At 40.9% G+C, this 25,776-nt stretch overlaps 1 protein-coding gene across 9 annotated transcripts in view; it reads right to left on the bottom strand.

Annotated features, from left to right (window-relative positions):
* The window catches only part of tenm4 (teneurin transmembrane protein 4), a 626,167-nt gene that overhangs the window by 473,937 nt on the left and 126,454 nt on the right, over positions 1 to 25,776 (bottom strand). The window lies entirely within an intron of this gene.

Here is a 25,776-nt window from a genome sequence, read left to right as displayed (position 1 = left end):
GGTTCGCTGCGTGGTGCTCTTCCCTCACTTCACTCGCAGGGTGTTACCAGCGTTGCACCTGGATTTTGAACTTTTCAAAGTTGACGAGACGACAAGGCTCCTCCCAATATGCTCCCACAGCCATCACTGCCGTTATGCGACCCTCTGAATGTACTCGTTGCAACCTTTAACATAAGAGATTCATGAGGGAACTATGGGAGAGGTGAAGGGGGGAGGGCTGGGCCACACGCACAAGCTGTGGGGGAGCATGCTACAATAGCGGAGATGACTAGAGAGGCACAGCCGCTTCAAGTAGCCTGGCCACAGTTGCAGTGGACATCAGGACTTCTGGACTTTTGTCTTTATTGTTTTTATTTTTCTTTTTACTGAGGCGCACCATTCTGCAGGAGTGGAACACAGTGCTGTGTCACTTTAAATCTTAATCTGGAGCGCTCACTGTGTCTACCCCCCACCCCCCCGTCTCTCCCTCTCTCTTTCTCTCTCCCTCTCATGTTCTCTCAGGCTCTCTCTCTCTCTCTGAAGACATGCGGTGGGAGTTCTTTGATGTGCTTGTTGTGAGGAACGCACGGACAGTGAGGAAATATGATGACATGCTTTCATTATACAGCACACTCCTCAGATCCAGCTCCATCAGCGCACATAAGTGTCTTTACCCAGGAAAATCTTTCTGCTAAATGCTGTGCCATGGAAATGTGACATCATATGTCTATCAGAGCCAAAATGCAGGAGTACGGAGGAAGACGTATCGTACCAAATCAATGGGCAGCTCCACCTCGGATTAGATGTGAACACCTCAAGTGGAAAAAACACAAGGACACAGCCGAAGGGATTTACAATGTTATTGCCGAATAAACAAGTCAAATTAAAGGAGGCACAGCCCTGAAGAGCTGCTGAACATCACTGTGTCACAGATTAAAAGGCTGTTCTAGCACATGAACAATCGCTGCGCACTGATCATGGAACCAATGTGACCCTTAATTGGAGTAAATGTATAGAAAATGGATGGATTATATACTGGAAATGGAAGATAGGACACTAGATCCAGCAGAGACATCATTCTACAAATCGGTGAGTGGGCTGCAGGCTTTATTATTTTTAGTATTTTTTATTAATTATTAATTTATTAGTTATTTTATTTTACTTTGCCATTATTTGGAATAGTGGAGGAATTTACACAGTGTATTCACATGAATAAAAGCAGTATAATAAGAGCTGAACACTTTGCCTGAAAACATGTCATTCATCTTCACCTGCAAGTGGCCACTTCAGTGAGATACCAACTGCGACACTGTCCCTCGTTCACATGTTTGGTCACTAATTCGCATCTCCCATTGCTCTCCAACAGTCACGCCCAGTGAGATAGGACTCTGACCCCAGTCTGGGTCCACTCCTTCTGAAGCTCTGGAATTGGCTTTGCTTTACAATCTTCTCAAGGCTGTGTTAGTCCCTGTTGCTTGTGTATCTTTTCCGATCACACTTTTTCCCTCCAGTCAACATTCCATTAATATTCTTTAATCCAGAACTCTGAACAGCCAGAGCTTTCAGTAATGACCTTCTGTGGCTTAACCTCCTTGTGGAAAGTGTCCATGAGTGTCCTCTGGACAACTGTCACTTCATCAGTCTTCCCCATGGTTGTGGTTGTGTGTGCTGAACCAGATTTGAGAGACTCATGGTATTCATACTGCACAAAAAGTGACTTGAAATAAAAAATTCTAATATTTTGAGATATGCATTTTCAATATTTTGGAGCTATAGGCCATAACTGTCAAAATAAATAAATAAAAAAGATTTCAACATTTTAGTTTCTATTGACTGAAACTACAATATGTAAAATGTTCACTCTCTTGCCGCGTTCACACCGAACGCCACGTGACGCCACAAATTTGCGTCCCTTGCCTAGCAATGGACACGCCACCATCGCCTGGTGTGTCGCTCTGCTTGGGCGGAAACTTTCGCTTCGAAAATTCACCCTAATGCATCATCAAATAGGAGGAGCTTCCATTACGCTCACCGTCAAGTCAACATGGCGGACCATGATCACACGGAGCAAGTTGCTCTGCTCTATTTGTTGTGGAAAGCTGACAAATGTCGCCAGCGGCGCCGTCCCTGGGTTCGCAACATCCCCATGAGACGTTCCCAATTTTGGGAGTTTCATCATTTGCTGGAGGAGCTGTGTCTGGATGACGGCCACTTTTAGCGGTACTTCCACCTGTCCAGGACCCAGTTTGAGGACCTCTTGTCCCGTTCGCGCGCGCACATGTGAACAATTAAAAAAAGAACTGGCTGCCACTGCAGTTCCTCGCTCTCCCTTCCACCATTGGTTTTATTATACATCTGGTAGTTAATAAAATTATCTTCACTTGACAATTTGTTCGCACGCGCACATGTGAACAAAGAAAAAAAACTGGCTGCTGCTGCAGTTCCCCCGCAAACTCTGCCATAATTGTGTTAAATAAAGGACAAAAGGGACATACAGTAGTGTTCAGAATAATAGTAGTGCTATGTGACTAAAAAGATTAATCCAGGTTTTGAGTATATTTCTTATTGTTACATGGGAAACAAGGTACCAGTAGATTCAGTAGATTCTCACAAATCCAACAAGACCAATCATTCATGATATGCACACTCTTAAGGCTATGAAATTGGGCTATTAGTAAAAAAAAAGTAGAAAAGGGGATGTTGACAATAATAGTAGCATTTGCTGTTGACGCTACAAACTCAAAACTATTATGTTCAAACTGCTTTTTTAGCAATCCTGTGAATCACTAAACTAGTATTTAGTTGTATAACCAGTTTTTCATGATTTCTTCACATCTGCGAGGCATTAATTTTGTTGGTTTGGAACCAAGATTTTGCTGGTTTACTAGTGTGCTTGGGGTCACTGTCTTGTTGAAACACCCATTTCAAGGGCATGTCCTCTTCAGCATAAGGCAACATGACCTCTTGAAGTATTTTGACATATCCAAACTGATCCATGACACCTGGTATGCGATATATAGGCCCAACACCATAGTAGGAGAAACATGCCCATATCATGATGCTTGCACCACCATGCTTCACTGTCTTCACTGTGAACTGTGGCTTGAATTCAGAGTTTGGGGGTTCTAAACAATGTCTTGAACGTCCCATTTTCCTCAGGCTTTCAAACAGAAAAGCATGTTCAACAAGTGCTGGCTTCATCCTTAAATAGGGGATAACTGATTCACACCTGTTTGTTCCACAAAACTGACGAACTCACTGACTGAATGCCACACTACTATTATTGTGAACACCCCCTTTTCTACTTTTTTTTTACTAATAGCCCAATTTCATAGCCTTAAGAGTGTGCATATCATGAATGCTTGTGTTATGTGTCGGACGCGGGCGGAGAACCGACCAGCGTTTGAAGTCGGACCCAGTATAAAATAAGCAGAGCACGGTACAAAGGATAACAGAATTTAATAACATAACAGTGAGTGCTAAATAATAACAAATGAGTGCGCAGTCTGGCGAGGTGGAATAACTGTGCGCTCCCAACAGCACAAACGGTCCGGAGCCAGAACAGTTCGGACCGAAGGACCCCGCCGACACCCCCCAGGTGGCCGCGACCAACCGAGTCTGTGAAAGAAGAAACCATCATGTGAGTCCACCACTCCACACACAGAGAGACCACTCAAAGGTGTACATAAACAGCAAACACTTCCTGGCTTAATCACCAATCAGCTTCCCACCCTGCAGGCATGGAACACCCAGTCCAACTCTCCACTGCAGTGGAAGCTGATTAAATGACTAACATAACAGCTCAATATAATAAGGTGTGAGGGACACCACATTTACTGACTGTACTCATGTTAGTCACAAAACCTAAAGTACCTCAGGAAGTGTGCTGACGAGCGTGAGACCTCACCCCCTCCTCTTTCACAGACCATGGCATCAAACCTGGTATGGTCTCTGCATCCATGATGATGAGATGGCTCTCTAGACGACGATCTCACCCGTCTGGTCACAAGGTCGAGTCTCTGGCAAATACACACTGTGTACTCCAGACTTAAATGCAACCATGCCCCAATCCATAAAGATGCACCACAGCTGTGAGTCCTGACGAGCTGCACATGACCAGCCTCAGGTGATCAGGGTGAGGTCCTAATAACTCAGCCACACAGCCACTCAGTCCTGAACGCATGCCACCTGGAAGGAAAAACAAAAGACAGAGAACAGAAGACAGAAACAAAAGGCAGCCAGGCACCCCAGCCATACAACAGCTTGGTCTTATTAGATTTGTGAGAATGTACTGAATCTACTGGTACCTTGTTTCCCATGTAACAATAAGAAATATACTCAAAACCTGGATTAATCTTCTTAGTCACATAGCACTACTATTATTCTGAACACTACTGTAGGTACTGCTCACAGGCCGAATGCCAGAGACATGACGTCCACATCAAGTATAAACTCCAGACATCTCCACGTCACTCCATATCCAGTCCCTGATTCGTCATCGTGGCGTGACAAGACAAAAAAATTCAGATTTTTCAACTTGGGGAAGAGGGCAATGCGACGCATGCGATATCGCGCCACAAATGCGTCAATTGCTCAAAATCGCTTTATTCGCGTTGCTTTATTTGTATCCATGGCGTTGCATTATGGCACCACAACGCGTCCTTCCATAGGGATTACATGGCAACCTCTCGCCGCCGTTGCTCGCGTAGCATCCGGTGTGAACGCGGCATCTGAAATACCTGACAAAAATACTGAACATTTTCATGATATTCTAATATTTTGAGCTGCACCTGTATATAAATAAATTGAATTGAAATGAGGAAGTAACCCCAAATTGACACCCACGAATGAAAAAAATGTGTGTTCTAAAGGTCAACCAGAACCTCAGGATCTCAAATAATGGACTGATGAAGAAGCTGAAGTTATCAGATATAAATATGATCAGTGTTATCGTCCATCTATAACACTGGTCAACAAAACATTTTTTTTCTTGCATGGACTTTGAGAACTGATTTACGGGTAATTTTGGGGTGCTGAATCCAAAAGGGGCAGAATATATAAGACTTGTTCTTCCAAACTGCTCCTTTTCGTTCAATGGTTTGCAATGTTTTGTTGATTTTGCTTTTCTGTTTTTCTTTTAAATGAATGAAATAAATCCTCAATACAAATCTGAGCTCAAATTTCCTCTATCGCATCACATGTTTTTGCAATCTGCATGTTCCTTATTGATAAATTACATAAAAGTTGCTCATTCACTCACAAGTTTGACACCACTAATCATGCACAAAAGCAGTTTCAAAAGCATAGTTTTTAAACTAGGTTTGCGAAATGTGAGCTTCAATGCTTGATACAAAAAATATGTTTTCATATCTCAAAAACATGATGTGACTGGCAAAAACAAACACCAGATTCGGATTCAGCACCCCCAAATTACCCAACATCCGTTGAAAAACTCCATGGAAGGAAAATTGTGTTGGCCAGTGAAATAGTGCTCTAGATCACTGTAACCCAAGGAGGAAATCATTATTTTGAAGTAGGCAAAAAGGGAGACAAATGTTTACAGATGACCACAAGGGCAAAGACCTTTTAATGCCAAATTTTGATGGGATGCATGAGAAGTAAAGAACCCACAATGTAACGCAAAATAAGGCATTATGAATACTAATTAATACATCAAAGTATAATGGGAAGTGACCCACATTATTTTTACCCAAGGCCAACATATGGCCATCGGGTATTGTGAAGACTTGGCGTCCACCCGTCTGTCTGTCTGTATTAACCTTGACCTATTTTAAGAGGCATTATAAGAGGTTAAAAAGTTACATTCTAATTGAATCTGTTCTGCTTTGTTTGCCAGCCAATCAGAGTAGAACTGCACCGTGACGTCAGTGGCTCGTCTCTTCAAAACCGCGTTGCTTTGTGTTTATATGCATGTCTCTTATATATTATGTAAAAGCTAGCAAGAAATAAACACTTCTAAAACCAAAAATGCCGTTTCTGAACCTAATAACACCTCTTATTTCACGGATGTTAGCATGGTGAAGTCACAGGCTGGTAGCTACCTGCAAAACTCTGTTTCCTCTATAATATATCCTCTTTGTCATATATTATGTAAAAGATAGCAAGAAATAAACACTTCTAAAACTGAAAGCGCTCTTTTTGTAACCTGATTACAAATTTTGCAGCATTAGCGTACATGCTAATTTCCGCTAACTCAAAGCTAACCTCCTACGGAACTACGTAAATTTGTCTCTTCAATACCAGCAAATGCACAGAGGGTTATCTACAAATATTACTTCACTTGCATAATTTAAAGGTCATGTACACGCACATGCAATGTTAAAACATAAATATTGTTTTTGATTGACTGATTATTAGAGGGGCTTCATTGAACATGTACAAATTGTATGTAAGACAACAGGATCTTAATAATTAATTAAACTGCAAATTATAAAGGACACATGGCTCATACAGCCGAGGGTATTTTAGAATTGCGTTGTATTTAAAATTAAATATCATGTACAATGATTTGGGGCTCTCCTTAAAACAGTGTTTAATTAAAATGGATACTTTCACATATTTTTTAAAAAATGTTTAAAGCAGTGGAAAATGCTGTTCACATAAAATTAGCAATGTTTACCTGCATTCAGTGATTATAAAGGGGGTTTAAAGGCCCATAATGAAGTGTGGCTAAGTCATCCCTAATATAATATAAATATATTTATTTGTTCAGAACAGAGATCAGTGATTTATATGTATGGGAAGGGGCTGAGATACACCAGGGCTGTGCCAGGTGGTCACGAGCCAAATGTGGGCTGGGCCAAGGTGGTGAGTCTGAGTGAGCTCCAACATCCCAAAAAAAATATTGATTTTTTCTTTTGCTGAAAGCTGTGACTCAGGAGGAACCAATTGCTCTGAAAACTGCGGGGCTAGAGCTGCTTGGGGGGGAAACAAATAAATAAATCAGCCAAGGTGGGATGTTAGTCTGCTACAGCAAATGAGTAGGAGTAAGGAAATACTTTAATAGTAAATAAATAGAAAATACTTTATTAATTTATGTGTAGACATTTTAAAAACTGTAAAAATAAATTATGTACACAGTACACCCCCCCAATCATCCATCACTATGTTTTACTGTAGACCTCTCGACCCGCCAAACAAGTTAGACATCATCCAAAACTATTATTTGTTAAATATCATTATGTATACCTTAAAACAGTGTAACAGGTGTAACAGGTCTTGTGCATCCCGCATCGGACTTTTCAGCCACCAGAGGGCTTGTAGAAAATAAACTAAAAAAAAAAAAAAAAAAAAAAAGGCCTTCCCACTATCCTCGCAAGCGAGGAAACTGCCAACAACAACAACCTTAAAACAGCTCTGGAGAGTAAATGTGACTGAACCTATTGCATAAAGTGATGTTTGTATGTTAAAAAGTCAACCTGAAGAGAGTATCTACAGCAAAATCCAACTTTCGCCAGTCTTTTAAATATGCATTGATTTCAACTAAAGATAAAATGCACACAATAATACAGACACAGTGCACTCAGTACCAAATAGATTTTTCTGTAGTTGCATTGAACAATGACACATGCTTTGACTTGTGTGTGTGTGTGTGTGTCTGTGTGTGTGTGTGTGTGTGTGTGTGTGTGTGTGTGTGTGTGTGTGTGTGTGTGTGTGTGTGTGTGTGTGTGTGTGTGTGTGTGTGTAAAGAAATTCACAATAAGAAAGCCGCTCTCTGCGCTTGCTGCACACTTCTGTAAAACATGCCCTAATGAATCCAGCCCTGTGATGCAGGAAAGGTCTCATTTAATTGGAAGTCTGATTTTACTTCACCCCCACAGGGCCCTAATATGGTGGCTGAAGCTCCAGGGAAGCAGTTCAAAGATGAAACGCATCCTAAATGTGGTGTGGGCATCAAAGCCGCTCGCTCATTCACCACAGGAGGGTGTGGCCACCATCGCTGAGATCTCGGGATAGGACTTGGAGTAAGGTGTGCTGATGTGCATCAAAGCGAAAACCTGCTGCTTGTTCCACTACTGTTAACCAGACAACAGTACATATGAGACGAGAGGCTTTATTTTTCTCATTATGACTGATCTGTGCTCCCATGTTTAAAAAGAAAAAAGAAAAGACAAGAAAAGGCAACAGAGTGCATTGTGTATTTGTCTGCAGATGCACCAGGGTGAGCGCCGGTGCTGGGTTAAAATGGGAAATACAAAGCTGGATTTATTTGCAGAAAATAATCATAATCATTCAACTACTCCAAAATCACATCGCAAGTCATGGCTCTGCTTTTATTATGAAACAGAAATAGCAGACACCCATCTCAATCTAAGCATTTTTCTGTGCAAATACAAAAATAAAAAAGAGTACAGGGCCAAAAACAGCAGGAGTGTAAATGAGTGAACAAAGCTTCTTTCAGTTCTTCACATGACTAGCACGTTTAGGAGACAGGTTGACGCACCCCCACTTTTCCACTGCAGCTCTGTGAAATGTTTATATGAGGAACGCCTGTCCCTTGAAGAAAGTTGTGCTATGTTCAAAGATTCAGTAAGTGAGGGTCGCCCTGGAGCTCTTAACCTCAATATTTCAACAGTTCAAAGTTTCTTCAGTCTCACTCACACACTCCAACTCTCAGTAACGAGGGAATAACTCATCGTCAGTCAAGTGTGTAGTCAAAGCAAAAAAACTTGCCATACTGGAAGTTTAAGAATGGTTATAACAATCAGTAGTAGCAGCAGTAGTAACTAAAAGTATATATGGTATTTGGTGCATGCAAGGAGGATACTGTGTATGCTCATGTTTGTTCGTTGGTTTAAGATTTCTTTTCCTGATTATCTTTCACAGCTGTAACAAGTGCAAAACATGAGTAAACTGCTTCTTTATCCACTGAACAATCATATGTCAGTTAAACGTGCAATGCAATTAAATGTTTGAAAACACTTTTGTAGTACTTTTGTAAAAGATAATAAACTCACTGGCAATGTTGCAACAGCAACTTCGAAAAGTTACTTTATTAGTTGCTTCATAAAGTTACATTTTACAGTTACTTTACACAGCTGCGACAACTTGTTGGCAGCTGCTGAATGTAACTAAAGTAACTAGTAATCTAACTTGGTTATTTTTAAGATTGAGTACTCAGAAAAGCAACTATTAGTTACTTTTCTGATGAGTTACTTTGCTGATTACTCAATTTTAAGAGTAACCAAGTTAGATTACTAGTTACCGTATTCGCTACATTACTTATTAGTTACAAGTTGTCAGCAGCTGCTAATAAAGTAACTGCATAAAGCTGCTAATGAAGTAACTGTATAAAATAACTTCTCAAAGTAACTGTGGCAACACTGCTCACTGGTAATTTTCTTCTTGTTTTTCAGTTTTGTTTTGTTTTTGTTTTTTGTTTCACTGCACACTAAGTTGCACTAGACTATACGTTGCAGTGCCTCTCAAACTAGAAAAAAAAACCCACAACTTATACTCCAAAAAACACAATAGGTCTCTTCACATCCTACTTGCGTAATACAGAAAAGTTAAATTAAGTAAACAATTTTTTTGTATGTGTGTGTATGTGTGTGTCTCATCAATTTCACTTAGTGCAGAATTGTTGCAAAACTAGGACACAGAGTAATAATAACATTTTACCAGAAAACTATTTGTTCATTATTGTTATTATTATGTATTCTTAGTCTTACACACACACACACACACACACACACACACACACACACACACACACACACACACACACACACACACACACACACACACACACACACACACACACACACACACACACACACACACACACACACACTATGGCCTGTAAATCACAGAATATAGTGAACCTGAATCATCCCTGGACATGTTTGGGAAAACAATTTTGAGCGCAATGGAGCTTGAAATGGTTAAAAATATTTCTAAACAAATCTGTATAAAATTGCAAATCCTGGCTGTGCGTGGTAAACGCATATGAAAAGATGGGCCACTTTCCATCTCACAACTCAGCATCAATAAATATTGCTCTTACCCCAGCTAAAAGCCTGATCACATCAGCACATTAGCCACTGCGAGCTTTGAAGGTAAAAGTGCTGATTGATGACTCCTGTTTAATCATGCAGAGCAACAACAGAACTGAATCAAGAACCCAGCCTATTATTCATCTTCAAGTGCGATTTTTTTCTTGCTATTTCATATCATTAGTCAATGGACTAGTCTCAGACGAATATTCTTGGTGTGATACAATAGCCAGTTGATACAAACTGAATATTTTAAAGTCTACTGCAGTCTAATAATACTTGAGCTACTTTAATAACAATCAGATCATGGACTAAAAAGCAACTCTGGAAAATATCCATTTCTATAAATTAAATTGTAAATATTTATCATTAAATAAAATCAAGTAATCAAATTAAATTCACCACCCATACTCATTAACCATACAAATCCAAAGTATACAAGCCAACACCTGTCACCACAATTTTTAAGCACAGATCTACCTGATACTTGTGTTCCATTAGAACTAACCCTTTAAATTACTGTGAAGGTGTTGCTTTCGGCGTTGGGTAGGTGTGTGGAAACAGTAATTAGGTACCTTTGCCAGTGAGGAAATGTTTCCTGACCTTGAGTTTGTGGGCGATGCTGTGATCTTTGCGGAATAGGAATGCCCTGATTACAGCACTTGAAAAGCTGAGTGGGGAATCAGAGTACCTGGGTATGTGACTGTCCTGGATCAAGACGAAGATCCAGGCTTTTACTGACTTCCCAGACTCAGCCATCAGACGTGTTCCTGTACGTAACGAAAGTCCTGAACTTATAAAGACATTCAGTTAAATCTGCAGTGACATTCATGTCTCTGGCCTTTGTAACTGACAGATGAAAAGAGTTTATAGAACCATGAGGTTGGAGGACAGAAGTGTTTGGCAAGACAAATACCTCCGAAAGACAATGATGGTTCACGTCCTTCAGGTCATATAATATTTCCTGTCGTACTGCATGGTTGTGAGACACAGGCGTTGTTCAGACTGCCAGTTCAAATCAGATTTACTGCATCTGACTCAAATTTGATCTCACTGATTTACTATCCACATTATACATAGCAAAGGACCAGATCCGAGCTGTGCTTGTGTCGCAATCCTCATGTACCGTTTTATCCACATCAGTGGCAAACTGAAAATCACACACTTAGAAACAGTAATATGACATGACTGCTGTCCTCTGTCCAAACTCTGAAACGAAACCCACACAAAGCTGTGTGACTCACAGGACATTGACTATAAAAAAAATAATTGGTTATGGTGAATTTTGTGTGTGTGTGTGTGTGTGTGTGTGTGTGTGCACGCATGCATGAATTTGTTTTATTCATTATAAAACAAAACAGTGAGAGCCAACTGGTGGCTGGCTCTCACTGCGGTATTGTATCACTTCCTGTTCCGGAGCACAGCGGTGTTTTTCTGTATCTGTTAGCTGTTTAATCTGCGCAGTTAGATTGATCTAGTTATCTAGATTACGATTTGTTTCCCAGTGTAATCTTTACGTGCCTTAACTAAAGCACTCCTTCTGCTGAATCACCTCTAAATTATTTACACATTATTCACTTTGCGTGTTTTTAGGAATCCGCTAGCTTAGCGTAGCTACTAGCTCTTAGCCGATTTAGCATGGCGGCTTCTCCTGTCTCTCCCGCACTTTTCTGCTCTGGGTGTGAAATGTTTAGTTATTCCTCGGCCTCCTTTAGCAGTAACGGTACTTGTAATAAGTGTAGCTTATTCGTAGCTTTGGAGGCCAGGCTGGGCGAATTGGAGACTCGGCTCCGCACCGTGGAAAATTCTACAGCTAGCAAGGCCCCTGTAGTCGGTGCGGACCAAGGTAGCTTAGCCGCCGTTAGTTCCCCCCTGGCAGATCCCGAGCAGCCGGGAAAGCAGGCCGACTGGGTGACTGTGAGGAGGAAGCGTAGCCCTAAACAGAAGCCCCGTGTACACCGCCAACCCGTTCACATCTCTAACCATTTTTCCCCACTCGACGACACACCCGCCGAGGATCAAACTCTGGTTATTGGCGACTCTGTTTTGAGAAATGTGAAGTTAGCGACACCAGCAACCATAGTCAATTGTCTTCCGGGGGCCAGAGCAGGCGACATTGAAGGAAATTTGAAACTGCTGGCTAAGGCTAAGCGTAAATTTGGTAAGATTGTAATTCACGTCGGCAGTAATGACACCCGGTTACGCCAATCGGAGGTCACTAAAATTAACATTAAATCGGTGTGTAACTTTGCAAAAACAATGTCGGACTCTGTAGTTTTCTCTGGGCCCCTCCCCAATCGGACCGGGAGTGACATGTTTAGCCGCATGTTCTCCTTGAATTGCTGGCTGTCTGAGTGGTGTCCAAAAAATGAGGTGGGCTTCATAGATAATTGGCAAAGCTTCTGGGGAAAACCTGGTCTTGTTAGGAGAGACGGCATCCATCCCACTTTGGATGGAGCAGCTCTCATTTCTAGAAATCTGGCCAATTTTCTTAAATCCTCCAAACCGTGACTATCCAGGGTTGGGACCAGGAAGCAGAGTTGTAGTCTTACACACCTCTCTGCAGCTTCTCTCCCGCCATCCCCTCATTACCCCATCCCCGTAGAGACGGTGCCTGCTCCCAGACTACCAATAACCAGCAAAAATCTATTTAAGCATAAAAATTCAAAAAGAAAAAATAATATAGCACCTTCAACTGCACCACAGACTAAAACAGTTAAATGTGGTCTATTAAACATTAGGTCTCTCTCTTCTAAGTCCCTGTTGGTAAATGATATAATAATTGATCAACATATTGATTTATTCTGCCTAACAGAAACCTGGTTACAGCAGGATGAATATGTTAGTTTAAATGAGTCAACACCCCCGAGTCACACTAACTGTCAGAATGCTCGTAGCACGGGCCGGGGTGGAGGATTAGCAGCAATCTTCCATTCCAGCTTATTAATTAATCCAAAACCCAGACAGAGCTTTAATTCATTTGAAAGCTTGTCTCTTAGTCTTGTCCATCCAAATTGGAAGTCCCAAAAACCAGTTTTATTTGTTATTATCTATCGTCCACCTGGTCGTTACTGTGAGTTTCTCTGTGAATTTTCAGACCTTTTGTCTGACTTAGTGCTTAGCTCAGATAAGATAATTATAGTGGGCGATTTTAACATCCACACAGATGCTGAGAATGACAGCCTCAACACTGCATTTAATCTATTATTAGACTCTATTGGCTTTGCTCAAAAAGTAAATGAGTCCACCCACCACTTTAATCATATCTTAGATCTTGTTCTGACTTATGGTATGGAAATAGAAGACTTAACAGTATTCCCTGAAAACTCCCTTCTGTCTGATCATTTCTTAATAACATTTACATTTACTCTGATGGACTACCCAGCAGTGGGGAATAAGTTTCATTACACTAGAAGTCTTTCAGAAAGCGCTGTAACTAGGTTTAAGGATATGATTCCTTCTTTATGTTCTCTAATGCCATATACCAACACAGTGCAGAGTAGCTACCTAAACTCTGTAAGGGAGATAGAGTATCTCGTCAATAGTTTTACATCCTCATTGAAGACAACTTTGGATGCTGTAGCTCCTCTGAAAAGAGAGCTTTAAATCAGAAGTGTCTGACTCCGTGGTATAACTCACAAACTCGTAGCTTAAAGCAGATAACCCGTAAGTTGGAGAGGAAATGGCGTCTCACTAATTTAGAAGATCTTCACTTAGCCTGGAAAAAGAGTCTGTTGCTCTATAAAAAAGCCCTCCGTAAAGCTAGGACATCTTTCTACTCATCACTAATTGAAGAAAATAAGAACAACCCCAGGTTTCTTTTCAGCACTGTAGCCAGGCTGACAAAGAGTCAGAGCTCTATTGAGCTGAGTATTCCATTAACTTTAACTAGTAATGACTTCATGACTTTCTTTGCTAACAAAATTTTAACTATTAGAGAAAAAATTACTCATAACCATCCCAAAGACGTATCGTTATCTTTGGCTGCTTTCAGTGATGCCGGTATTTGGTTAGACTATTTCTCTCCGATTGTTCTGTCTGAGTTATTCTCATTAGTTACTTCATCCAAACCATCAACATGTTTATTAGACCCCATTCCTACCAGGCTGCTCAAGGAAGCCCTACCATTATTTAATGCTTCGATCTTAAATATGATCAATCTATCTTTGTTAGTTGGCTATGTACCACAGGCTTTTAAGGTGGCAGTAATTAAACCATTACTTAAAAAGCCATCACTTGACCCAGCTATCTTAGCTAATTATAGGCCAATCTCCAACCTTCCTTTTCTCTCAAAAATTCTTGAAAGGGTAGTTGTAAAACAGCTAACTGATCATCTGCAGAGGAATGGTCTATTTGAAGAGTTTCAGTCAGGTTTTAGAATTCATCATAGTACAGAAACAGCATTAGTGAAGGTTACAAATGATCTTCTTATGGCCTCGGACAGTGGACTCATCTCTGTGCTTGTTCTGTTAGACCTCAGTGCTGCTTTTGATACTGTTGACCATAAAATTTTGTTACAGAGATTAGAGCATGCCATAGGTATTAAAGGCACTGCGCTGCGGTGGTTTGAATCATATTTGTCTAATAGATTACAATTTGTTCATGTAAATGGGGAATCTTCTTCACAGACTAAAGTTAATTATGGAGTTCCACAAGGTTCTGTGCTAGGACCAATTTTATTCACTTTATACATGCTTCCCTTAGGCAGTATTATTAGACGGTATTGCTTAAATTTTCATTGTTACGCAGATGATACCCAGCTTTATCTATCCATGAAGCCAGAGGACACACACCAATTAGCTAAACTGCAGGATTGTCTTACAGACATAAAGACATGGATGACCTCTAATTTCCTGCTTTTAAACTCAGATAAAACTGAAGTTATTGTACTTGGCCCCACAAATCTTAGAAACATGGTGTCTAACCAGATCCTTACTCTGGATGGCATTACCCTGACCTCTAGTAATACTGTGAGAAATCTTGGAGTCATTTTTGATCAGGATATGTCATTCAAAGCGCATATTAAACAAATATGTAGGACTGCTTTTTTGCATTTACGCAATATCTCTAAAATCAGAAAGGTCTTGTCTCAGAGTGATGCTGAAAAACTAATTCATGCATTTATTTCCTCTAGGCTGGACTATTGTAATTCATTATTATCAGGTTGTCCTAAAATTTCCCTAAAAAGCCTTCAGTTAATTCAAAATGCTGCAGCTAGAGTACTGACGGGACTAGAAGGAGAGAGCATATCTCACCCATATTGGCCTCTCTTCATTGGCTTCCTGTTAATTCTAGAATAGAATTTAAAATTCTTCTTCTTACTTATAAGGTTTTGAATAATCAGGTCCCATCTTATCTTAGGGACCTCGTAGTACCATATCACCCCAATAGAGCGCTTCGCTCTCAGACTGCAGGCTTACTTGTAGTTCCTAGGGTTTGTAAGAGTAGAATGGGAGGCAGAGCCTTCAGCTTTCAGGCTCCTCTCCTGTGGAACCAGCTCCCAATTCAGATCAGGGAGACAGACACCCTCTCTACTTTTAAGATTAGGCTTAAAACTTTCCTTTTTGCTAAAGCTCATAGTTAGGGCTGGATCAGGTGACCCTGAACCATCCCTTAGTTATGCTGCTATAGACGTAGACTGCTGGGGGGTTCCCATGATGCACTGTTTCTTTCTCTTTTTGCTCTGTATGCACCACTCTGCATTTAATCATTAGTGATCGATCTCTGCTCCCCTCCACAGCATGTCTTTTTCCTGGTTCTCTCCCTCAGCCCCAACCAGTCCCAGCAGAAGACTGCCCCTCCCTGAGCCTGGTTCTGCTGGAGGTTTCTTCCTGTTAAAAGGGAGTTTTTCCTTCCCACTGTAGCCAAGTGCTTGCTCACAGGGGGTCGTTTTGACCGTTGGGGTTTTACATAATTATTGTATGGCCTTGTCTTACAATATAAAGCGCCTTGGGGCAACTGTTTGTTGTGATTTGGCGCTATATAAAAAAATTGATTGATTGATTGATTGATTAATATCTATAACCCCTTATTCCAATTAAGGGTCACAGCATACGGTTGCCGATTGATTAGCTGTTCATGAAACTAACACCTTGGGTGTTGTTAGTTGTGCCCGACTGATTCTGCTCTCTTTTTCTCTCTGTTTGAAGCATTAAGACTGAGACCGGGCTAGCACTGGGTAATATGGAGCCCCATGCTGAACAAATGGATGGGATGCAACCATCCAGACGACAACGAGAACCGGCGCAACGCAGAATATCATCGTCAGAAAAAACTGAGGACTTGGACTTTGTTGGGACGATATAATTATTGACTTTCATTGGCACTGATCTGATGGTGCCAACTGCACCCTATTCATTTGTGTGTCTGTGTTTGTTTGTTTCCTTGTCTGTTAATTGGTAGAATGGTCTAAGAGGTGGGTCACCCCTCTGAATCTTGTCTGCCTGAGGTTTCTTCCTGAAAAAATGCCAGAGAGAGTTTTCCTTACCACTGCCGTCATGTGCTTGCTCAGGGGGGTTGATAAGGTTTGAACTTACCCATGTGAAGTACTTTGAGGCAGCTTTGCTGTGATTTGGCGGTACAACTGTTCAATTGCTTGTTAGCACAATGGACCAACATGTATGAGGAATGTTTCGAACACCTTGTTGAATCTATGCCATGAAGAATTAAGACAGTTCTGAAAGCAAAAAGGGGTCCAACCCGCTACGACCAATGTGTAGCTAATAAAGTGGCCAGTGAGTGCATAAGGATTCAAGGATTCAAATTCAAAGGATTCAAGGATTCAAAAGAATTTTATTGTCATATGAACAAAAGAACATGTTCCCTGCACAATGAAATGTGTCTACTGCATTTAACCCATCCTAATTGCCAATTAGGAGCAGAAGTCGCCATTAGGCGCCCAGGGAACAGCTCCAGATGTACATCCCTGCCTTGGTCAACAGCAGGGCTGAGCAAACCAAGACCCATAACAAACGACACACACATAACACACAACACACATAGGCCGGCCCGGTACATAAACACATATAAAAAGCACACACGAGGGAAGAAAGAGAAACAAACCCTGATAGCCGCTGCGTTACACAGCAGCAATGAGGAAAAAAAACCCCATCAGCACAGAAAAACAATAATCACACAGGCAAACAAAGACGCAGGACGACAACAGAGATTTGAAGGTCCAGTTTATCAGAACACTCCGGAGGCAGCCTATTAGGCGCCATCAACGGCCTTGTCCGACAATCCTGGAAGGGGGAGGGGCTCAGCCCTGAGCAGTCCACTGTCCACAGTCAACCTCAGAGCTGCAGAAGCTGAGGGGAGGGGGATGACCAGGGAGCGAGGCTTAAGTGTTGATCTTCTTGAGGAGGTTTTTTATCACAGCAGCCTTGAAGTGCAGCTGTGTTTGGGGAAGCCAAATGAATATCCAGATTAGCAGACGCCTGAAAGATTCCACAGTTCTGAGAACAGAGTGGCTCTCAATACATCTGAATGTAGGATGTGGTCTTTACTGACGGTCAAAGCGGGTTTCCAGAGCTGCAATCCTGCCCGAGATGTTTTCCAGCGTGCGGTTAACACCCGCCGACTGCGCAGCCACTGCCTTCCCAATCGAATCAATCATGTAGGGCAGCCTGGACGGCCCAATTAATGCTGCCTCCACTTTCTTAATTTTCCGGTAAACCAGCGCCATGCCACACAGCAGAAAGCCGGTCACCACCAAGCCAAATATATACACATCTTCGACGTCCTCCACAGAAAGTGTGTAAAGGCACATGACCTGCCATCTCCTCCACGAGTCCATCACGTAACCCATCACATGCGTCCCGGCAGGACAGGTCGGGTCCTCCACCCCCGAATGTCTTGTGGAAAAAATAGTGTCAATTGCGTTCAGAGACCACTTTAACAGATCCATTTTTGTCGTTTTCCAGAAAAGCAAAGCTGCAGCCTCACAGACAACACGCCACAGAAGCAGGAAAGATAAGGAGGGAGGGAGAAGAGAAAAATGTGTCCGTCTCGGCCGAGTGCAAGCTGGCAAAAAATAAATAAATTAATTAATTAATTAAATTGAATTTAATTTTGACTGAACATTTTCCTAGTAAAGCATAAGAACACATTACCACTTCAGAATTAATTATATGATTGTACAACTCGTAAAATGGTCTAATAAGGGTCCTCGGAGTCCTTCACTTGGAAAATTTTGAAATTTCAGTGCGCTCTAGTGCATTCTGCAAGAAATTATTAGCCTATCGTGTATCTGGTTTCATAAGATTTCACAAAGATAAATTCAACTTAAATATATCTTTGCTGTTATAGTCGCCAGAAAGATGACAATTCTCTTTATACCACAGCAACTTTGATAACTTCAGACAAAAGCCTCAACATGTCAATTATCAAGTCATAATGACAACCAATTGTTTGCAAGCTGACTTGAGACTTGACTTGAAACTTGAGACTTGCCGATTAATGACTTGAGAATGACTTGACAGTGACTTCGTCCCACCTCTGGTAAAAACTAGCCCCATTTGCATTTTCTCCAGGATTTTAACATCTTAATAACAACTAGTAGTGATGAACCACTTGCTTTGCTTTGTCTCTGCTTCTACATCTGTACAGGCTCCATACAGTGAGTTATGTGTGCCACCTTCAGCTCCAAAGCACACTACCAAGGGCCAAAAAAAGAGAGAATCGCACAGCCAAGCATCAGAACATCCGCTTGTGACATCTGTTTTTGTTTAATTTACCTGTTACAGTGTGCTGCTGCAGTTTAAAACCACATTAAAACTTCAATGTTTCTTTCCCGGAGCCTTTTGAAAATAACACAAAACAAGAGCCCTTTCTTGTGGAATATGTCAGCTCCCTCTTAAGTACCACTGGGTGGTTAATAGTCAGGAACCACACACAGCTATCAGTGGTACTGGTACCACTACAAGCAGGGGCCAGAACTTTAGAAAGTTATCATGAAACCAAAGGTCTTCCACTGAGCCAAAACAAAATCTAACAGCTAATTTCAGTTGACATTTGAGATGAGTTTTGGTAGAAGTAATGCTGCAGGCTGTTTGGTGTTCATGATGAGCTGAGTGATGAAGAGGTTTGTGCGTTGGGTGGATGTGATGAACATGCTGCCTGATGTGAACTTCCAAGAGGGGCCCACGTCTGAGTGGGTTAGACAGTATACTAGCGTGTTGCCCGTGGGGATCCATGGGCTCCGGATTGTTTATAAAATAGGTAGCTGACATTTTTCAAGGGTGGTAATAAATTCTGCAAAGTTTCTATGATGAGTTGGAATGGCGTGTGAGTACAGATTGTTTTTAGAACCTAAGACATTAGACCTCAATACTTTTTAGAGGAATTACTCAACCCTTTTATTTCCTGTTAATTACATATTTTTTATGTTAATTTACTGCCTTAATGAATTTATAAATAATTTATGTTATTGTTATATACACACTTATTATTATTATTATTATTATTATTATTATTATCATTATTATTTTACTATTACTTCTATTTTGTCATTTGATTTTTAAGTGGACCACAATGGAAATGTGTTTTCACTTTCTTGTGTCATCTATGTATTTTTAACGTATTTACAATTATATTATGTACTTACATTGAACTTACTAAATAAAATCATGCACGAATACACGCACACAGACACCACTGTGCTTTTAATACATATGATCATTTCCCGACTCCTGCTGGAATGGTGTGTGACTCCAGAATGGAAATATCAATGTCCATTGTTTAGTGTTGTTAGCTAATATCCATAGCTTCTGTCAGGATTTGGCCCTGATCGGGGTTATGGTTTAATTTTCTCCCTTTCTTTTACCCATCGTCGGCCACAGCTTTGATTTATTAGTTGTTTTTCGTCACGTGTTTGCTCTTTGTTCTGCTGTGATTTGTCACTTTGTTTCTTTGTTACTTTTCTTACTTTGGACACATTCCAGCTCTTGTATCCACTCGTGTTTTGCATAGCTGTGTTACTGAATCCTGCTCTGTTTTCCTCGATTGCACCTTCTGCCTCTTCCCTGATGTTTGCTTGTGCCACTGAACCTTGCTCGTCCATGACTGCATTTTTGCCTGATCCTGATTGTACCTCTGCTCCGCTGACTGATCACCTGTGTACCGTACCTGTGCCTGGAATAAAGACCATGATTTCTTTTACACCTAAGCCTAGTCTGGGAGTCTGCACTCTGGGTTCCAGCCACTTCGGGTGCCTGGCACCCGCCCTCAACAACAGTTTCTCCAAAAATATGAGTCCTATCAACATTTTATTTTGGCAGTGTTCATCCTTGACCCAAAATTCATAAGCAAACCAAACAGAAAATGTCAGCTTTCCCCAGTTTGTACATGATCAAAGTTATGCACACGCACGCAAGCATACATGCACAGAGATGCCACTTCACTTTTACTATATTGTTGCGAGCTGCTTGGAAGAACAAAAACCAAGCCAGAGCTTTTTGTCTTTTCTGTATTCTCCCGCAAGCAGGTGTTTTTGTTTTTACACACCCAGAAACAGAGACAGTGGCAGAAGACATTAACTGTACTACACTTCCCACTCATGTTAACAGCAACATGACACTTAACTAAACTGACTAAACCAACTAAACTACAAAACACAATGAATCAATAACACTAACAACACTGTTAAACTAACATGAACCACAATAAGAACATTTAAAACCGCCAAACCCCGAACTCCCATGGTAGCATTGTTCACTGTTCTTAGCTAATATCCTGAATTTCTCCAAAAATATTCATCCTATAAACTTTCCGTTTTTGCAGCATTCAACCCTGACCCAAAATACATAATCATACAAAACAGCAAATGTCAGCTCTCCCCAGTTTCTCTGTGATTTAAGCCATACACATGCACGCAGTCATACACACACAGAGGTCACTTGGCGATTATAATATAGATATGTTTTTTCCCCTTTCTAATAGAGAGGACACACACGCTTTGGTGTAGATGGGACTGGATTTTTCAGCTCAATAAAGGGACTCACAGATCTGTCATTTTTACCAGAGGTCAAAATATGGCCATCGGCTATTGCGAAGGCCGTGCGCTCGCTTGTCTGTCCATCTGTCTGTGCTCAGCATAAGTCAGGTCCTATTACTTCCAGGGTGTTCAAATTTACAGAGAACATTCTTGGCACACAGACCTTGGACAAGTTCAAAGATGGCTAACCTTGACCTATTTTAAGAGGTCAAAAGGTCACATTCTGTTTCCTATTTTTACCCTTAAATACCCTTATTTAAGGGTATTTTAGCATTTACTGACCATGATGAAGCATGATGCACAATGACGCCCCCCCACAACAGGCCAATGATTTGCCCACTTTTCACATGGTTATGGCAGACAGATGGTTTTTTTCAGGAGACTGGGATGGACCGGTTGTCTTGCTTTACTGACAACCGGTAAAGCAGAACCACCGGTCTGGAGTGTGATGAATGCAGCACCAAACCTTTTTCTTTTCCTCAGTAGTCAGTCTAAACAGTCAAATCTGTATTCTGATTTTAGTGGTTGCAAATGCTCATGCAAACACCTTCCAAATTCTTGTGTGCACAGGAAATAGAGTATATATTAAAATATTAAAAATAAACAGAAGATAGTGAAGGGAGTTTTGCAAGATTTCACTTGATTTCCTCGAGGCTTTGCCCTGAAACAATGCCTAGAGCTGCCAAGACTTGAGTAATGAGCAATATTAATTAAGAAAAGACTGCTTCTCTACAAAGTTAAATCTCAAACAGATGAGTTCAAAGATTTGTGACTTTCATTCACTCATTGATATAAAAATCTATGGTTGTAAAATAGATTTGAATAAAACCACAGCATTTTGCTGTGAATAACAATACATAGTTTCAATGGAAAATCTACCATTACCAAAATGTTTGCATTACATTAAATCTTGGCCATGTACATATCTTCTGAATCAATACAGAACAGATTTTCCACATGGATGCATTCATTTTCGATACTTGCTTAAACAAATTAAGGGTCATGGGTGGCTGGAGACTATTCCAACAGTTACTGGCCGAGAAGCAGGGTACACCTTGGACAGACCACCAGTCTATCGTACGGCAGATCTTGAACATGCACAGATGAAATCAAAGCAAAATCACTGTGGAATTATTTCCAGTGGGTTTTTGTCTGGGGAGAAACATGAGCATCACTCAGACAAATATTTTTATCAATGGACAATGTGTAGGATGTTGCCGCATCATTTATCTCTGCAGGGTATGGAACAGCCTGTCAGAAGCCTTTTGTGGCCATTTTCACTGTTGGCTACAGAAGCGTAATCATCACTGTGGGTGAAAAACGAGATTAAAGTGCACATCTGGATTACGGTAAGTGGAACCGGGTAAAACCTGAGAGCAGCAGTCATCTCCCAAACTCAGCATGCTAGGCTGGACTGTCTGGTGTTTTGCCTCTGTACAATGTGCTAAGACTTATCAGGTTTCTGGCTGATCTAAGTGTCTTCAAGGGACTACCCTGAGACCACAAACATTAGCCAAAGGCGCATTATCGCACAGCATAAATGAAACATTGTATTACCAAAGATTGATCATAATGGCCTGAAGATGCAGTTCTGTTCAAAATAATAGCAGTGTGTTTTAAAAAGTAAGTAAAGCTCAAAATCCTTATAATAGCTTTTATTTCCATACACGCAAATGCATTGGGACACTGCACATTCTATATATATATATATATATATATATATATATATATATATATATATATATATATATATATATATATATATATATATATATATATATATATATATACACACACACACATATATAATTTGGAAAGCCACACACCTGTCTAGATATAAGGGCCCACAGTTGACAGTGCATGAAAGTGCACAAACCAAACATGAAGTTAGAGGAATTGTCTGTAGTCCTCTGAAACAGGATTGTCTCCAGGTACAAATCTGGGTAAGGGTACAGAAACATTTCTGCTGCTTTGAAGGACCCAAAGAGCACATTAACCTCCATTATAAATAAATGGAAGAAGTTTGGATCCACCAGGACAAAACTGAGCATTTCTCTGTGGAGAGAGGAGAACAGAAGGACAACCATCTCTGCAGCAATCCAACAATCTGGCCTGTGGCTGCCAAAGGTGCATCAATAAAGAAAGACGTAATACTACACAGCCAATTAAAAATCGAAGCTGGCAAATTCAGCAGAGAGAATAAGACTGTGAAGCTGCAAGCCATCCTTTCTGAATATTAAACATTTTCTCCTTCAACTGAGACTACAGTGAAAACAGCTCAGACTGAACAACTTCCTGCATTCGTCACATCTCAAAATGGTTACATTTGACAAGTTGGGGAAAAAAACAGAACAGAAAGCCACATCCCATCGCCATTTCAGCAAAATGTCAAGACTCTGGCACAGGGACATTGTGCCATTGCTTAGGGAGAGCCCTGGACTATACGCAAAAGTGCTTTTTATCCAATTACTCGATTAATCGCCAGAATAATCGATAGAATACTCAATTACTAAAATAATCGATAGCTGCAGCCCTAATTTGAATGCTAACAGGTGACCTACAGCAAAGACTAGACATCATTGGTCCTAGGTCTCTTCTGAAGCTTCTCAGATACCACTGGAATGACTCTGCATCAAACAAATCGTTATGCAGGTAGACTAAGATGAGGAGCGTCACTTACATTGTGAGGGAACATTAGTTATAACATTTTTGACACGCGGTGTGTTTTTCCTTGCATGATCCAGCATGCAGGTACCTTAGTGTTGAGGACCTAGCTGTGGCAGATAGATGGTTACTTTTGAGAAGTGGGGATGGACCAGATGTCTACTGTGTCGTTGCCATTCAGGACACATGGTGGTTCCATAGTGTGATGGATGTGGTGACGCACAGCACCAGAGCATTCTCTCAGACCTGACATGCCCTGGCCTTCTTCCGCTTTACCCGCGTCAGTTTTCCTATCAACATTTCACTCTTAACTTAATTATTACCCAGGGTTGGGATTCACAGAAATTATGCTTCTGAATCATTTGAGCATCAGGAAAAAAAAAAATTCCCAAACCACTATCATTTATGCATGCGTTAAAAACCAGGGTCAAGTCAGTGACATATGAAGGTGGGTAGAACTGCCCAGCAGCTTGAATAAATTAAAGCAGAGTAAATGGTTTGCTGATTTAAAGAGATTAGAGCGCAAACAAGCAAGCCTGCCTGATGGATTTTAATTAACGTGCCATATATAAATTATATGTTATCAGGCATTACCTACTTAAATGCTGAATACAAGTGCTCTTTCTGCCTGGGTGAGTGGAATAAAAGGCCCGTGAGTCTCGATCGGGTCTCACAGATGTAGCTTAACATTGCAGTTACAGCTGCTCCGAATACCTTCCACTGTTGCAAACCCAGAGCAACCATCCAAGGAGTTTCTCTTTAATTTATGCACCGTACACCCAAATTCAAGTCCCCTGGCATGTGAGATGATCAAGCAGAGGGATGCCACATTCTCTCCCTGAGTCATTCGGGCAAATGGATTCCACTTCCAAGAGTCATTTCTGTCAGTTATAATAAGGAGCTAATACATAATGTGACACACTCTAAAATGCAAAATTATGCACAAGGTTCTCTTGCAAGGCTGTGCGGGAGCAATTCGAATTTTGCAGCTTGGCTCTTGAGGAGTTCCTCTATTGCTGATGCATCCTGGGAACAGTATCATAAATCTACCAGTTAACATGCATGATTTAAGCTTGAGTTTCACTTGGCACAACAGTGAAACACAACTTAGATTTTACCAAGTAGCCACTGTGTCAGAAAAAAAAGTGGAATAATCCATTTTGGCACAGGTTTTAGTAAACAAACACAGAAAGGAGTTGGCCTTATGAACACAAAATGGGCTGTGTTAGCAAAAGAAACCCGTGTGCCAGGTACTGCCTCCATGATGTACTGAATTCACGCCAAGAGCGTTTCCTTTTTGGGAATTCACTAAGTCATTAATAAGTTGCAACTGAGTTTGCTGACAAATAAGCACTAGGGGGAATAAGCTGAGGATCCATAAGGAGGGCTAAACAGAATTCTTTAATATCATCATTTTATGTTACAAGCATCAACGTAAGACTCTTTCAACAGGACTGCTATTATTGTCCGGCACTTTACCACACTTGGAAAGGCTCATAGTTACACATTACCGAACCTCGAGTGACCTCGAGTCTGAAGAGGCACATCAGTCCCCTCGGGGCAAATTAGGAACACCAGAAAGATTAAGTCAATACATATGGGTCTCTATTTACTGGCACTCATGTCACCCAGAATAGCCTTCCTACAACAGACACAACAAGACAACAAGAATAAACTGATCCTACAGTGCTAAGCATGAACCGTAATGGCATGGCATTTTTTCTATATACAGTATGCTCAAGAATATACCTAAATGTATTGCCTAGTCAGCAAGTGCCAAAAGACTGTTACGTAAAGCTGAATAAAAAGCGTCAAATTCAACTGAGTCAGTGGCTGAGGATCAAAAATGTATTCAGACAATCGCAAAGACAGACAAGATGGGACTCATCTCGTTTTCAAATGGTTTCTACTTAAGCATTATTAAATGCTAGCCAAGTCTAGACCAACAGAATTACTGTATGTTAATTGTCAACCACAACATAAAATACAGGCAACTTTTGTTTTTCTCGCCAAAGTTATTTCATTCAATTTCAGTATCTATTGAAGACACTTCAAAAAACAATTCCATCGCAATGCTGAAACTGCCAAAGTCGCACTCACATCAAACGAGCACAGTCAAAGAAT

The sequence above is a fragment of the Thalassophryne amazonica genome, chromosome 4, assembly GCF_902500255.1.
Source record: "Thalassophryne amazonica chromosome 4, fThaAma1.1, whole genome shotgun sequence".
Lineage (NCBI taxonomy): Eukaryota > Metazoa > Chordata > Actinopteri > Batrachoidiformes > Batrachoididae > Thalassophryne > Thalassophryne amazonica.
The sequence above is the reverse complement of the archived record's forward strand: the minus strand, read 5'-3'. Positions and strand labels throughout refer to the sequence as shown.